Source organism: Aythya ferina (genome assembly GCF_964211825.1).
Source record: "Aythya ferina genome assembly, chromosome: 8".
In the NCBI taxonomy this organism is placed as follows: domain Eukaryota; kingdom Metazoa; phylum Chordata; class Aves; order Anseriformes; family Anatidae; genus Aythya; species Aythya ferina.
In genome coordinates, this window is record NC_140304.1 from 8,964,608 (window position 1) to 8,981,419 (window position 16,812).

Consider the following 16,812-nt stretch of genomic DNA (forward strand, 5'->3'; position numbering starts at 1 on the left):
TTCTATGATATTGTGTTTATCTAGGATGATTTTTTATACATTTTATTTTATCATAATTCAGTAATTTCCAGCTAAATCAAAGGATGAGTGAATTATTTCAGTAAAACCTGACAAAGTGTGGGAGTTGCTCAAAATCATTTGCATTTTTTATGCACTGGACAAGCAAATTTCAAAAAGCTCCTGCTGTTGTAGCAGGATGTATTCATGTAACACCAGTGGACTGTGTTTATGAGTATTCAGCTCACAGGTGAAGCAGCATGAGCAAGAATGGGACATAGATGAAAGAGTGCTGACAGATGGCAAGTACGCCAACTTTCTTCACACATAGCAAAGAGGCTGGACAGAAAATGCAGAACTGAGAATTAATTCATTTATTTCTTAGTAAGGCCATGAATGTTTTACTGTTGTAACCTTTTGTTTCTAGTGGACTTCATAATGACATGATTTATTTAAATAATCTTGATTATTAAAGGTAAAAAGAGCATTGCCACTAGCATGCCATGAAAATAAATTATATACACACCATCTCAAAATATGTGAAAAATATGAAAAAGCAAGTCAAGAATGCCTCAACTATTTAATTACACCTTCAAAATCTGTTTCAGTGTTTGCTAATAATTACATCAAAACCCTAACTCTGAGTAGCCTTAGCTCCTTAGCCCTTAGTAATAAAAATGTTACTTTCATTATACTTATTAACTTATTAATGTTTTAAAATCTAATGTGTAGACAGAAGAAAGACTAGGCAGCAAAAATGTAGGTAGAAAGACCAGTATGTAGAAACATGAAGTTATATGTAGAAAGCAAAACATTACATTAGTGCCCCTTGTCATGATTTGCTAGGCACATGACAGTTCTGAGAGCAATTAAAAGGTTTCTATTAATTTCCAAGGTGCTGGATCAAGACCACAGGGACCTTCTCTTGTCAGTAGAAATATCCCACAATGTGAACAAGATACTCTGCCCTCTTCTTGTTATAGAGCTTTCTGAGTGTCTGTTAGAAAGACAAGGAACTTGTCCTGCCTCCCTGTATATCAGCTGCAAATACACAGAGGTGCATGGGAGCCCAGTCTCCTGTCTTGACTGGCCAGAGAGCATCTTGGAGAGAGATCCAGGGAATGTACACTAGCCACCTACAGACATGCTTCTACACTTGTTCCTCTTCTCCAGCAATGGTTCTACATTCTTCCACAAACTATTCACCCTCCAATGAAGCCCTCTTTCTTTATCTCTTTGATAATACCACTGCTTCAAATATCAGTACACCAAAAGCTTATATGCAATTTTTTTTTTCTGTTCTCACTTCAAACAGAACACCCACCAACTCCTACTTTGGATAGTCAGACTGCCAGAACACAGCAAAGAGAAGCACTAGTAGCAAACGATCCCTCCAAAATACTTCTACAGTACTGTATAATTTCCATCAGAATCCACTCAAATTCCCAATGGATAATTCCTTAAACAGAATAGATTATAATGTTATTAGCACTGATTTGAGGATGCATTTATCAGGGGCAGTTGCTGCACACTGGTGGTTGTTTTACTTTGTGCACACATATTATTGGGCCATGTAGTGTAAACCAAAATACTATAATCAAAAGGTAAGGACAAAGGGAAAGATGGGGTGAGTCTCACCCCAGCAGCAGTCACTTCCATTGACAACTGCGATAACAATATTGCAATTTTCAGGTACAAGGCGATGAGAATAACAGCATGAGATCAAAAGCATGATGTGCTTCTCTAGGAAGGAAGAAAAATATGAAATTATAGGGTTTGCCTAGATTCCTTCCACAGCACTACTGAAATAATTGAAAACATGAGCCAGATGCCCCAGCCTAGGAAGAATACAGGACCCTACAGATCTCAAGCACCTTTTTAGGCAGAATTTCTTTGCTTTTCAGTGGGTTAATCACATGGTGATGCCATTCTCTCAAGAAAATCAGCAGAAACATTTAAAAAGACATTTGACAAGGGCTGATCCAGTGAGCCAATCTTTCCAGTGCAATTTATAGAATCATATAGAGAATATTTAAACTTGATGATATAAATAAAATCTTTGTGTTCAGTTTCCTGACATATCCAACACATAAAAAATTTAATTTCCTTTTCTTTTTTTTTTTTTTTTTTTCATTCAAAATAATTTGCTGGAGACTGTTGTATTATTTTCCAGCTTTAGAAGTTCTGAAGCAGAGAGCAGAAACATCACTGTATGATTTATGTGATTAATTACACAACACAAAGCCAACACTTTATCTGCAGTGTCCAAATGTCACATATAACCTAAAGAGGATCTATAAAATCAAATTTTACCTATCAAAAAAGGCTGATTCTAGATACCAGTAAGTATTTAAATACTTCTACCTGGTTTAATTATCACTTCTTCCTAAACTTTGTTATTGCATTGAAAATAATGAGTTATTTCTCCTTCTCTACACACCTGATAATCATAGAACCATAGAACGGCTTGGGTTGTAGGGTCCTTAAAGATCATCTAACTCCAACCCCCCTGCCATAGGCAGGGATGCCACCCACTAGATCATGTTGGCCAACGCCCCAACCAGCCTGGCCAAATGTAAGGAAGTGGTTATAAATCAATGCTCCATCAAAAGTAAAGAAACTCTACAGAATCTGCTTCCTCTGAACATGAACTTGCCTAACCAATTAATAGATATGGTGTGACAAAGCTGTAACAAGTAAAAGAACTAGTGCATTTAGTGGTAAACATCCTAGTATGTCTTCTACATTTCAATAGCAAGAAAAAAAAAAAGTACATATATTTGGAGAAAGATGCAGAATTATATTTATACTGACAAGTAGAAAAGACTTGTCAGTCTCATGTGTTGGAAGAGAAAGAGCAAAAGAAAGTTTGAAATGAAAATAGAAGAAGGAGGGGGAGAGGTGCTCCAGGAGCTGGAGCAGAAGTCCCCCACGGCCTGTGGTGAGGACCATGGTGAAGCAGAATGTCCCCCTGCAGCCCATGGAGTGCCATGGTGGAGCAGGGTTCCACGCTGCAGCCCGTGGAGGAGACCACGGTGGACCAGGTGGCCCTGCACCGACGGAGGCTGCCGCCTGTGGAAGACCCCTGCTGGAGCAGATTCTGGGCCGGACCTGTAGCCCGTGGAGAGGAGCCCACGCAGGAGCAGGTGACCTGGCAGGAGCTGCTGCCCGTAGGGGAGCCAGGTTGGAGCAGTTTTCTCCTGAGGGATGGACCCTGTGGTATGGACCCATATCTGGAGCAGTTCTGGAAGAACTGCTGCCTGTGGGAAGCCCACACTGGATCAGTTCATCAAGGACTGTGTCCCATGGGTGGGACCCCACAGCACAGGGGACGAGAGTGACTGAGAAGGAGCGGCAGAGAAGAAGTGCTGTAGACTGACCATAACCCCCGTTCCCCCGTTCCCCTGCGTCGCTCGGGGGGAGGAGGTGGAAGAGGGTGGATGGATGGGAGGGGAAGGTGCTTTTGGTTTCTTTCCTTTGTTTCTCACTTCTCTAGCTTGTTAGCAACAAGCAATAAATCTTACTATCTCCCTATGCAGAGTCTGTTTTGCCCCTTACAATAGTTACTGTGTGATCTTCTTGTCCTTATCTCAACCTTTGAGACCTTTTCATTGTATTTTCTCCCCCTTCCTCTTTGAGGAGGGGGAGTGAGAGAGTGGCTGTGGTAGAGCTCGGTTGCCCACTTGAGCGGAACCACGACAGTCACGAAAACAAGGCCAAGTATAAACAAACACATCAGACATGTTTTGAGATTGATCCCCTCACTTCCCAGCCCTGTATTCACTGATTACTTATCCCCACTCCTTTCTTTCTCTCATTATATTCAGCATTGTTTTGCATTGTAATCACTTAAATAATGTTTACTGGTCATGGTTATTATTTGTACTTTAACAGGAAGTCTAAATGATAGATAATAAATAATAAACTTACACTAAATTTACATTAAATAATAAACTGACATGACCATAAAAAATCTTTGGAATTTGAGAAAAAAACAGTCAGCAAAAGCCTTCCAGGATGTAAGCTGGTGGTCTGAACTATATTGAAATTCCTAGGCTTTTCCAAATAAAATTATGATATTAATCTCTTCATTAAATGCCTTTCATTTTGTAACAACTGGACCAGTCACCGTGAGAAATTTCACAAAGAAAATCTGTTTGCCCATTCACCAGAAGACCCCATTCTGACTGGGCTCCAGATGGTCCCCTGGAATCTACTATTTTCACTTCTGTTGTTCTGTTTGCTTTTTCACTCCTACTATCAGTTACTTTATTATTATTATTATTATATATATATTTTTTATTATTCACATTTCCCTTATTTATTTATTTATTTTACCACTTTACCTCCTTATTTATAACCAGCTTCTGCCTCTGGTAAAGGCCACTAGAAACCTTCTCATTGTCGGACAGATTAGGAAACCCCTTTCCAAAATTTCATGCCCATGAACTTCTTTCCCACCTGACATGAAACACACCTGAGGGAAGGTACTTAACGTTATCTCAATATCTCACAGTGGGGCTGTTAGATTTCACCTGGAACTCTCATAGGAAAACATGAAAACAGGTTTGAAGGAGATATGAATCTTTCCTGTCATGCATTTCCCCTTAGCTGAGCCTAGGTCTCTTGGTTCTTAACTAGAACCTTTTACTCTCTGGCCATGCCCAAGGTGTGCAGTCAGTGCTTGTACCCAGAATCTAGAAATAAGGAGTCTGGATGTAACAACTGCAGTTCCTTTTCCAAAGGGACTCACTGTAGTGACTAAACACAGATTTTAAAAATTAAAAGGAAAAATAGAGATGCTCTTTGTCCTCGCTGTAAGCCTCTGATTTCAGTAGGCATTTCTCAAGGGTTAGAGCACTCATGATCAAGGATAAATTGAAATTAACTGAACCATTTGAGCTGTTTACTTTTGCAGATCTCACCCTTGCTATACATCAGGAAAAAAAAAAAAAAGATGACAGTGGATTTTCATGACTTTATAAAAATGTAGGTTTGGTCTCAAGTGCCTAACACCGCATTGGCAACACAGTGCATTATCACTTAATGCCTGTGCATAGCGATTAGAAAACACTAGCGTTTTCTCTCACTTCACAGGAACATAAAGTGCTATTTCAGATAGTCAGTGGGCAAGCCTGAAAGTGCAGCAAGGTGACTCAGTAGCAAGAAAAATAAATGACAGCAGGAAGCAAGAGAAAGCAGTTTGCCTCAGCCGCTGATGTTGCTTATCCCCTTCCTCTGCTGTGCCTTTTTTTTTTTTTTTCTAGCACATTACCTTCTGCTGTTTCACTAGCATCACAACTATCTTTTCCCCCCACAAATGAATTGTGGATCATCTGAATATAGGAAAGGCTAATATTAAATCTCATGTTTCACTTGCATTTTGCAGGAAAGGTTTGAAAACCTTTGTCTTTCATGGCCCGCTGTATTTAAAAGAGGGGTGCAGTTGACAAGGATCAGTGTTTGTGTTTCTTGCAAATATCGTTAAGGCTGGGGATAGAGGTAAAATTCAGCAAAATAAAGGTGAAAAAAAAAAAAAAAACACAAATGAGCATCTTGCTCTAAATGACTAACGGAGCTATGGTAAAAACTGGTCAGTGACTCATGCTTACTTTCAGGTTAAGCTTTGGAAAAGACTAGTTAAGATGCTCCAGTTAACTGACAGTTAACTGCTGGATCCTGGCAATTCAACATTTCTGTCTTGATCATAGAAGGAAAAAGGCTTGGATAATAGTTGGTTTTCTTAAAGAAGTATATCATCCAAATATGGGTAAGTGATTCAGGTCTTGGTATTCATGTTATCCTTTGAAAAAGGTTGAGTTAAAAGGACTATGATCAAATATACTAACACAAGAGCTTGTGTTAACACAGTCCTACCTATATGTTTGATTTTGGTCTGGCTGTGTGTTGCCCACCTACAATTAATGGCAAAAGACAGGACCAGCAGCTCAGGAAGAAAAAAAGACCACAAGAATGAAGAGGATTCGTAATCCTGGGTAGTACACAGGCTGTTAAAAAATGAGGAAGGCTTCATCTGGTACAACTTCGGTTGCTATTAGTAACATTACCCTTGGTTTCAGAAAAGGGTAAAAACTGAGGAAGACTAAGGTTAAAGTTTGGAAACAGGAGAGGTGAAGAACTTCCCTTATTGCTGAAGCCTGAGATGAGAGCTGGTAGTGGCAGATCTACTTATCTCTGAACTCTGGTGCCAAAATCAGTTCCCTAAGTGTGGATCAGTCCAGGTTTGGATTAGGAAAGGAAAACTGGAGAACCAAATCTAGTGTACGTTCTGACAAGAAAGACCTTTCTGTGGTCTCTGAACATGGCACAATCCATCTAAACAAATTATAATATGCCTTACTTTATTTCCAAGTGTACTAAACATGCATGTCTATCCAGAGGAACAGTCACTAATACCTGTAAACAACACAAAACAATGCATTATTCATTGTGATAACATTTATAACTCTGAACCACACTGATGGAATTGCCAAAGTAAGCAGATTTTATTCTTCTTCCATGTTCATAGAGGCCTGATTTCCTTAGATGCTGACATTTTATAAATGTCATAGTTTATGAGGAAATAATAAAAATCCAGATAACATGGCACAACACTGTGACCTTTAGCTGAAGGATTGATATAAATTCTTTGGTAAGCTCAGTAGAGAAATTCAGAGGTGAAAACTGAGGTTCTAGTAAGCAGTTGTGGACTTCAAAGGTCACAGATTTAGCATCAATTCTGTTTGTGAGTCAGAGCTAGTAACACTTCTAATTTTTTAATACCTGTTGTTTGTGATTTGTAAACCATTTTAATTTAAAACTTGTATGTGTTTGTTATTTGGAACTGAATTTGTTTTCCGTGACTAGACCAATCAAAATATAAGGAATCTCCACTATTAATGTTATTGCTTGGGATGTAGATCCCAGAGTATCTGCAATTTTATTAACTTAAAATAACTTTTTTCATATATACCAAATAAATCCCAACATTTGTTAGAAAAATGTGTATAGCCTACCATAAAGTTATGATACTGTACTTTACAGATGCTTTTTATAAAATATGAACAAAAAAATCCTGACTACCTCTGTTTAATACGACAATCATGTAATAACACAAGCTGTGAAGGCAAAATATGTTATTCCAAGAATATTTAGAACTTCAGCTGAACTCATGTCAACGTTGTGTAAAGCTTTTCTGATTTTCTGCTCTATCCACAAGCACACACAGAAACATCTCAATAGCAGATCACATGGTGGCCTAACAGTATTTTTATTCTGTTGGTCAATTAATGTGTTCTCTAAATATTGCAAGCAAATAACAGCTGCATCACTATAACTGTCAGTGAGCTACAGTAGAACCATTCAGGAACAACATTTGTTACAGAATATCACAAAACCACCAAACTTGCAGCTTCTTGAGAGATGTACAAAGAAATCTCTTAATGCCTGAACTGTAGAAAGAAATTCCCCTAAAATTTATAACTGTTCTAAAACTTCTTTGAAGTCATTCTCCATACTAATTTTAAAGACATCAGTTTGTTTCAGATCATGTCTTCAAACTTGTTAAATCCTGGTGTGTTGTTTTATTATTATTATTTTTATCTTGTAAAAAGCCCTTGTTTGAGATTAAATTTTACATGTCACTGTTGAGCATATTGCAGCAAAATGAAATATCATTATATCTTAGTCCTCAACTACCTACATATATTATGCATTTTAGAATAAAAGACTCATTGCAAACAGAGTAGATAAAAACACAGATTTTCCTATTAATTGTGTCCAGATATAACTTTGGCTTTTCCTTAAATCTTGAAAAAGAATTTTGCTGTTACACACTTACCTACTTTTAGATCAAATACATCCAAAGGTATAATTACTATTTTGCAACAAACATTGTGGTTACTGAAAAATTATGAACACCTTGTAAATGCGTGTTTTGTTAAATTTAACATGCAACGATGATGAAAGAGATGTTTCAGTCTCTAGATTTTTCAGTGATGTTCATAATAATCATTAATACCCTTCAAGCAAAAATCTGATAAAAATACTGTAATATCAAAGAGTATTTTGAATACACTCTGTACACTTAACACCAATTTGTATTTTAATTTATTCTACAATAGTATTTTGCAGTTGTGTAGCACCTTCTATAAGAACAAATTTTAGATCTTGCATACACTGCTTAAGTCAAGTTCATAAACTGTGGCTAAATATAACAATTGCTGGGTATTAGAATTAAGACATCAGATTTCATATGTTGAGCATAATGTGGAAAATATTAATTATAAGTTATTAGGAACCTAATCTGTGGGTCATTTAGGAAAGGTCAGTAGAAACCATTTTAAAGAGGAAGTGGAAAGAATATGAATGTCTCTCCCTTTCCCTCTTCCATCATTAAACACTCATTATGAATCATGATTAAGTAAAATGCATCTGGTTTATCACTTAGTCTGTGCAGCAGAAGGTTAAAGACCATTCTGCCTTCTATTGAACCATCTAATGAGATACTCTGATGAAGATTACGTGCAACAAAAATCTTCTTGAAAAATTCTGATTGAATTTTTCTCTGCATGTGGATTTCTTTTTCTCAAAAGAGAAAATTATGAATCTCTTTAAAAACCCAAATGTCCTTGAATGAAATTATCACTGTAAGGTTCTGGGCTTAGGAATGTGAAACTCTTTTTGATTCACTAGTAAGAGAACCAGCTCAAGATCATTGCTTCAAGAATGAGGGAAAAAATACCTTATTCTCATTCTTGAGGAAATCTTGCTTTGCAAAGTTTTGCTGCAGCAGCAGAACAACACTCTGGAGCAGGGTCAATGAAGTATGAGTTTTGTGAGTGGGCCATTGAGAATTTTAAGGTGGGGAGATAGATATCTAATAAAACGGTACCTTACTAGGGCTTCTGATTCTGTTTCAGGATGCTGTGGATCTTAGCGAGGATTGCTGTCTATCTTCTTACTGATCCCTTAAGTCTTTCCAAGCTTCATTGATTGTTTTGGATCATCAAAAGCCAAAGTCAGCTTCAACTAAAGATTATGCTACAGCAGACATTCTGGCCAGGCATAGACATGGAAGGAGTTGGTTAAATGGCCCAAATTTTATCCCATACCTGTAAATAGAAAGTAAAGAACTTCAGAAATACATAAATGTAAAAATAGGCAGAGCTCAGCCTAGACAGCTATAAACGATCTCATAACAGACCACATCTTGTCATGGTTCAACCCATGCTTGTGAGACACACTGGGAGCAGGGGAGGAAGAATAGGAAAGGAGAACCTGTGGGATGGAGGAAAAGATGAAAGTGCAGCATGAAAGAGCAGTTGCAATGTCTTAGTTGCATTATGTAGTGACACTACATGGAGTTGTCCCCTATAAACAGAGAAGAGTTGGCACAACAGCTGAGCACAAAAGCCTGAAGTCACTGTTACTACTTAATTCTAATTCTAGAGCTCATTCTAATTTTTATATATGTATTATTTCTAGTATTACTGTATGCATATGTATATATATATTTATATCAAGTTCTTAGGCTTAAAAAGTAACTTCACAAAGTTGAATTTATTAACTATGCAATACATAAGAAATTAAATCCTTCACCTAGTCACTCAAGACAGAAGTATGGTTTAGTCCCTATTGTGTGTGTGTATATATATATATTTATATATATATATATTATTTTCCTCACCTAATTTATATTAATTAATATAAATTGTCTGAAAAACAAAATAAAATAACAAGAAATAAGATTTCTGATCTCAAAATAACACAAAAATCCTGAAAGCACAGGAGGCTAATGGTATCCCATTTAGCCCATACATGCTTCAGGCAAAATGTTTACTTCTTTATCCACAACAACCTAGAAACAGAGGATGCTAACACTTCCATGAGGGGTAACTGTGTTAAACTGAAGCAAAACTATCCATGTATATCCTTTGTACGAGTACTCAATAGAAAGATCATTCAAATCATGTTTCTCCATAGTACATTTCCATCTGTCCATCTCAATTTCTTCATATGCCTGCCTAGCACTTCTCGTAGGAATAAGAGTTGCTCTTTCATTTGGCTACTGTTCTATACTTTGGGAATGTTCTCTTTCTGCCTGAGCTGCCTTTGATTTTTGTAAGCGTTACTATTATACCATGTACAAAAGTCTTGAAATCACGTTACTTCACTCTAATGAATAACCAGAACCCTTTGAAAGATGTCTTCCAAAAGTTCTCTCTGGCATTCCCATGCATCTGTCATAAATGAGCATGTGCTGGGTAGAAGATATAACAAGCTGCATTAGTAGAGTTGACAGAAAGAACACACATACATGAGATGCATATTGCCCTACATGCTTCCAAAAAGAGTGGTTTAAATAGAGATTGCTCTGTTCTTTACTACCGATTAGTAATTAATGCTGGACTACTTCCACAACTTCTCAGCAACTATTGACCTTGGTTTTATTTTTTAGTTGACAGCTTATGGAGTATACTATTCAAATTAAGACATAATATTCTTACAGTTTAATGTTTAGCAAGTACCCGTGGGCCATTAGACTGTGCATTTATTTAGCTTATGACTTCACAATGCCAAGTGCTGAATTGGATTCATGCCTTCAGTGAGTAAGGAAGATGGTCAAAAAGGAGAGAAGGGCTGCAGTTGCATTTCCATTTCAACCACCTGAGAGTCACAACAAAGGCGGGTTTTGCAATTCCTAGAAAAGGAGTACTTAATTCTTCATCCCACTTGCATGACACATGACATTTACCTTGCTCTCTATCCTTTTTCTTTGTCCAGTTTCATAGTGGACTAATAACCTCAGCCAGTTTTTTTTTTTTTTTTTTTTTTTTTTTTTTTTTATCAGATCTGTGCTCATCTGGTAACTCATCCGAAAGGAAGCACAGGGTTAACTTCAACAATGCAATGTCCTAAAGGACAAAGGTATTGTAGGTGTGAAAAATGAATATCTTGTTCACATGGTATCAAGTGAGCATAAGCAGGCAGAAAATAAGGGTGGGTGTGCTACTGATAAGGAGAAAAGCAGTCCTGCTTATTGAGAAGGAATCAGAAATGAAGAATAGTGGAACTTAATTAAACCACTTTGTTTTGAAGGGAAAACATTTGTAGTGGTCTGACATTCAGACCTAACCATTTTTACTGCCTTGTATCCTGACTAGATTCTTTCTTCAATGTGTTGCAGAAGAGCAAAACTAGCCATTTCTTTTCACAAATTACTCTTTTATGTAATACCTATTTCCATGCAATTTGCTACGGAAAGATAGGTATTTTCTAATATGGTGAGACCTATAACTGCTTTGATCCCCCATTTCTCCCATAAAACTATCCGGAGAAAATAGATTCATGCCATTCAAAGCCAAGTGAGATTCATATCTCACAAGTCCCCAGAGACATTTGGGAGGAAGTATAAAGTACTATTTACATGAGGAAGTCTGTACGGCTAGTCTTCCTAGCTGAATTAAGTATTACTTTTTGAAGACGGTTAGCCCTTCCAGCCATCTCAGACACAAATTACATTGGAAAGCAAGATAACAAAGGTTTCTCTCTACAGGTTAGGAGTGATTTGTTCCACAATATGCCATACTGTGACAAAACCTATAAAAGAGGAGAAAATTCTCAGTTATCAAGGTAGAATCTGTGATCTGAATAGCAGTTAGTTACTCCACAGAGAATACCTCATCAGTTATATCTTACGTAACAGAAGTAAATTGAGAATGGCTTTGATGAAGTCCAGAATATGGGAACCTGGGAGGAAAGCTGCCCTCTATTTTCTTCTATTATTTCAGATGACTGAAAAGTTGCCATGACCACTTGGCCACTCATGTGAGAGGACCCATCACCTATGAAAACAAGAATCTTATTTTTCCATAGTATACAAGACAGGTTTTCAGTTAGCTCCAGGAATTATAGTTTAATATCATTTATGTTTTTATCTACATAGTTTAGGCTACTTCATTTTATTATATATAAAACAACATATCAGGGGTTTGACAATGCTTGCATTAAGCAGACAGTCATGCATCTCTTTCTAGACAGCTTAATGAGTAATTTTATGAAGGAAAGAGCTCATTTAGGAATTATGTCTGAGACTGTATCACAAAGCCTTGTCTATACAAGTACATTAAAGGTGATAAAATATTTAAAATTACTTTAATGACTCTATCCTTATCTCTAAAAGAAAAGCAAGGGGGGCAATTCATGCCATTAGTGTTTAATGGAAGAGGTTTACGTGCTGATATATACTGTTTTGTTAACCTTCTTCTAGTTAATTCATTATGTATTGAAAAGCTTCTGACAAGATGCAATAAGTGAATTTCTCCTGTAAGTGAGGCAAAATAATTAACAGATTAGAGGTGCCCCAGGTGTCTGCTATGGCCAACATTAACCTTGCTTCTCTATGTCCTCTGCTGTAATTTCAAGATCATTTGTAGCCCCTTTCTTTTACAAAAGAAGGAATTTATTCTCAGGTATCCTCAGAGGTCTCACACCTTTCCTTCCCTGAAGTAGCCCAGCCCTATCTTCTTCAAGAACTCAATGCTAATGACAAAAGATACGACTCCTATTTTTAAGTTAGTCCATCTGCTAACAGTATTTGAGTAAATGAATAAAAGTAGAATAAATAAATGAAAGAACATTTGACTACATTTATTGCCATTAGAGGCTCTCACTATTCTTTTCATTAGCATTATCAGACAGCTTGTAGAACATTGTTCTGTTTTTCTGTATTTTCATTGTCTTTTCCTTACTCTGTGCAAAATGTTCAGATAAAATAGAGGGCAATTTGATTTCAGTGAGACTTTTTTCCATTAACTTTGGTGAGTGAGATTCTTTTCATTATCTTGAGTGGGAGTGATTTTATTAATAAGAGGGTTTTACCAAAACAGTTTCTGCCAAATTTACCTATATTTTAACTGAGAAAGACTGGCAGAAACCTGATTCTTTTTGTCCCATCGTACCCATTCTTTTTCAGCCATATCACTTCTGGTATCAAAAGAAATACTTCCTTTTTATTTTTAAAAAGTATATATATTTTTAATATTTATTCCTTATTTCTACTCAGTTTCACTTGAGAGCCACAGTAGACTGGATTTTCCAACCGTACTGGGTCTGGCTGGAATGTTAAATTTCCCTGCAGCAGCCCATACAGTGCTGTACTCTGCACTTGTAGCTGGAACAGAAGTGTTATCACACCAGTGTTGTGTCTACTGCTGAGCAGCACTGGCACAGCATCGGTCCTCTCTCTAATCCTCCTAGGGGGTGGGCTAAAAGTGAGAAGAGAAACATCACTAGGGCAGCTGACCTAAACCAACCAAAGGGATATTCCATACCATGTGATGGCACACTCAGCAATAAAAGGTGGAAACAGGAAGAAGAGGGGAGGGGTGGGCTCTCGTTGGGAAAACGTCGGTCCTCCTCTCAAACACCGGCTACGTGCGTTGAGGCCTTGCTTCAAGGACATGGTCAATCATTGCTCATTTGTGGGAAGTAGAAAGTAATTTCTTTCCTCTGCACTTCCATATAGCCTTCATTTATTTTATTTGTTTGTTTTCCTCCCTTCTTTTTATTTTCCCTCTCCTTTCTCCCCTTTCCCTTTTTATTTCCCTTTAGTTAAATTGTTTAGTTCATAATAATCTTTATTTAATTATTATTATTATTTCCCTTTAATTAAATTATCCTTATCTCAACCTGTGAGTTGTTCTTTGCTTTACTTCTCCCCCTCCTCATCTAAAAAGAGGGGGAGTGAGTGAGCGGTTGTGGCGTTTAGCTGCCCATCACGGTAAAACCACCACACCAACCAAACATTGTTGTATTTCCTTCTGTCAATATGAATTACTATTGAATTTTTTCTGGTAGTGTTAGAAACCATGTGGTTGAAACTTAATGGCAATGAAAGACGTATTTGTCACACAAGAATGAAGCATGCAATATCATTAAAGCACAAGACTGAGAATTAAATGATCTGGGTCATCAAGTAGCTGTGGATAAATCATTTAGAACAGTCTTTCCTAACTTCTGTTAAATCGGACAGTCAATTTAGATTTCATACATGTATATTCAACTTCCATGATAATTACATGTAGGTCACTCATCTGAAATGCCCATATCGCATGTACTTTACAAGAGGAGTTTTAAAGTTTCTGTGATTCTTTTTCTACCCATCTAAGATTAAATATGTTTTGGTTCTTTCACAAAGGTATATAATAAGGCTTATGTAATTAATTTAATGCACCACTATTTCTAAATAGTTAAGCTCTTAAAGACTAAAGCTGCTAATGAAACACTGTTGTTTAGAAGCTGGTGCTAAGAAGGGTGCAACTGATGTTAGAAATTGCAGGTAAGCCTAATGAGATCACGACATATGTCTTTTACTTTCTCACTGGGTATAAACCATTTGGATTGGAAAAGTAATGGATACAGTTGTTTCTTCTTTTATGAATATAAGCAAAACACACGTGGAAAGAAACTGTCTGTTCTGTTGCTGCAAATTCTGACACTGAATGGCTGATAAAATCCTTCTAGTAATTTCAATTCTCTCCGAAAGAAGGCTTTAAAGGTTTAGAAAGATTAGAGAAGAGACTGATTTAGAGTTTAACATTATCCTCTGACCCACTACATTAAATGACTAACATATTTAAAGATTAGAGGGCATGTTGAGACAGGATGTGGAAAGGTTATATCTGAATGATGCAGCATTTTTAATTGCTGACTATTAGAGACAGGTTCTATCAGAAAGACACTTCTGTATTTTATACTGCTTGTCTCCAACAAATGCTTAATTATACAGAAAAGGTGCATTTTCTGCCAGTTTTCTAAGGAGTCATGTGGTTTCTTTATCCACTTTGTGACATTTTAAAATTAGCCAGAAATAACTGCCATCATAAAAAAATGTTTTTGTAAGTTTTAAATTCAGAGCTGAACAATAAAGTTCCCCCTTTTACTTGCAGTACTTTTTACTCAGCAAACAAATAAAGGCTTTATCCGTGCCCTACAGATCAACCTGGTCTCAAGAACATTGTGTTTATGAGACATCAGTATAATCGTGCCTGCTTATTACAATTCTTATTAATTCAGAAAATTGAAGAATATCAAAGATGATCTTGCTTTGCTACACCAAAATACTGAAGAAGCCATCCTCAATTTTGTTATTAATAAAGGAATTTAAAAATGTTAGGTTTAGAAAACAAATGCAAAAATTTGCATCTTCTATTTTTAAAATTAGAAATACTTTTTGAATGTTAACCAGTGCCTAACTTCCCAGGACATTAAAAGCTAACATGGCCTTCCCTATTTCCTACTACACCGGAGAGTTTCAAAAGCAGCACTTTAAAAATCAAGCCCTTCTGTGTGAACTCTATTTCTTCTCTATTGGGGGTGGGGGAAGGTGCAGCACCCAAAACACCAACAAAACACCAACACAACCTGCTAAGAAACCTATTCTTTTATATAAAAAGATTCTCAACAGCTAAAAGCTTTGTGATATATTTAGCACATCATGAAGGGACATGTGTATAGGGTTAATTATGACAATGCAAATGGTTCTGCTGTTTACTTCCACAGAAAATTCACTATGACTATTAGATTACGTAATCTAAAACTATGTTCAATATAGTCAGTTTTTATAATTTAATTCTAGTGTACTTTAAATATGGTTAATGCAAAATTTGTGAAATAAGGTCACCTCATTAGTTATATTTCAATATAATTAATTCAACTAGCATGTACAATTGTACCTATAGAAGTGAAGCAGTACTATTTTCCATGGCAAATAAATACCTTCTGGCTGAGGTATGTCAATTTTGTACCAGCTGAGCCTGTTTACATCTTCTGAGACAGAAATAAGATTTGAGGATCCTTTCTTGGGAAGTGCTATAGTCTACCAGGATTATTATTATTTTCACAAGATCATGTAATACTTAGTTACAACTTCTGTAATTTACCATGTTATATAATGCAGAATTGAAAACCCACACAAGATAGTAGAGGGAAAATATGCCTCTGCTTTAGGAGTCTTTATCTCACATTGTGTACTACAGTCACTGAAAATTTAGCTATGTGATTTTATTTTAAGAAATGGTTGAATAGAACTGGTACTCTGGAAAAAAAAAATAGACATGCCACCCATAAGAAAAGAAGCTGACAATGGGAAACAGTCACCATAGCATAGCATCTTCCTAGTAAAGCACTACCTCTGCAAGACAAAGTCTCCACTAACACTTTAGCATCCAAAGCAGAAGAGAGCTTACCATCCCACCATCCTGCTCAAATCATACATACTAAAAGACAGTGAAATGCTTTTTTTATATTAGAATAGCGATAGCTTCTCAAGGTGAACACAGAAGTGCGTAATCCAGAGAAGTCTTCAGTAGACATGGGAAACAAAGAGGCTATCTTATCAATACGATGAATTTACTAGTTCAGCAAAGATAATTCAGTATGTAGTAGTAATGAGTTGTGCTGAAGGCCCTTTTTCGTATAAACTCAGGGTGAATCACAGAATGGCTTAAGTTGGAAGAGGCCTCTGGAAATGATTTGGTACAACGCCACTGCTCAGGAAGGGCCACCTAGCGCAAGTTGCCCAGGTCAAGCTACTATGTTCTGTCTTTTGCTGTCAGAAGCACTGGAAAGCATAACTAATACATGTGCTATTTTCAGATACTATGTGCACAGACCTAAAGTAGATTAAAGAATCCCTCTGTCAACAATTAATTATCTGAGCATAGGAAACGTTAATTTGCTGTTTACTTTACAAATACTACTGAGTACAAAATAGGAATTATTTCTGGACTGTTCAGAATCCTCAGAGTTGAT

At 36.7% G+C, this 16,812-nt stretch overlaps 1 long non-coding RNA gene across 2 annotated transcripts in view; it reads right to left on the bottom strand.

Moving 5' to 3' along the window:
• The window catches only part of LOC311440962, a 252,668-nt gene that overhangs the window by 107,395 nt on the left and 128,461 nt on the right, over window positions 1-16,812 (bottom strand). For both annotated transcript variants that reach the window (XR_014695677.1, XR_014695678.1), the window contains one exon: window positions 8,891-9,110. This is a non-coding gene — a long non-coding RNA (uncharacterized lncRNA). The remainder of the gene's footprint in view (window positions 1-8,890; window positions 9,111-16,812) is intronic.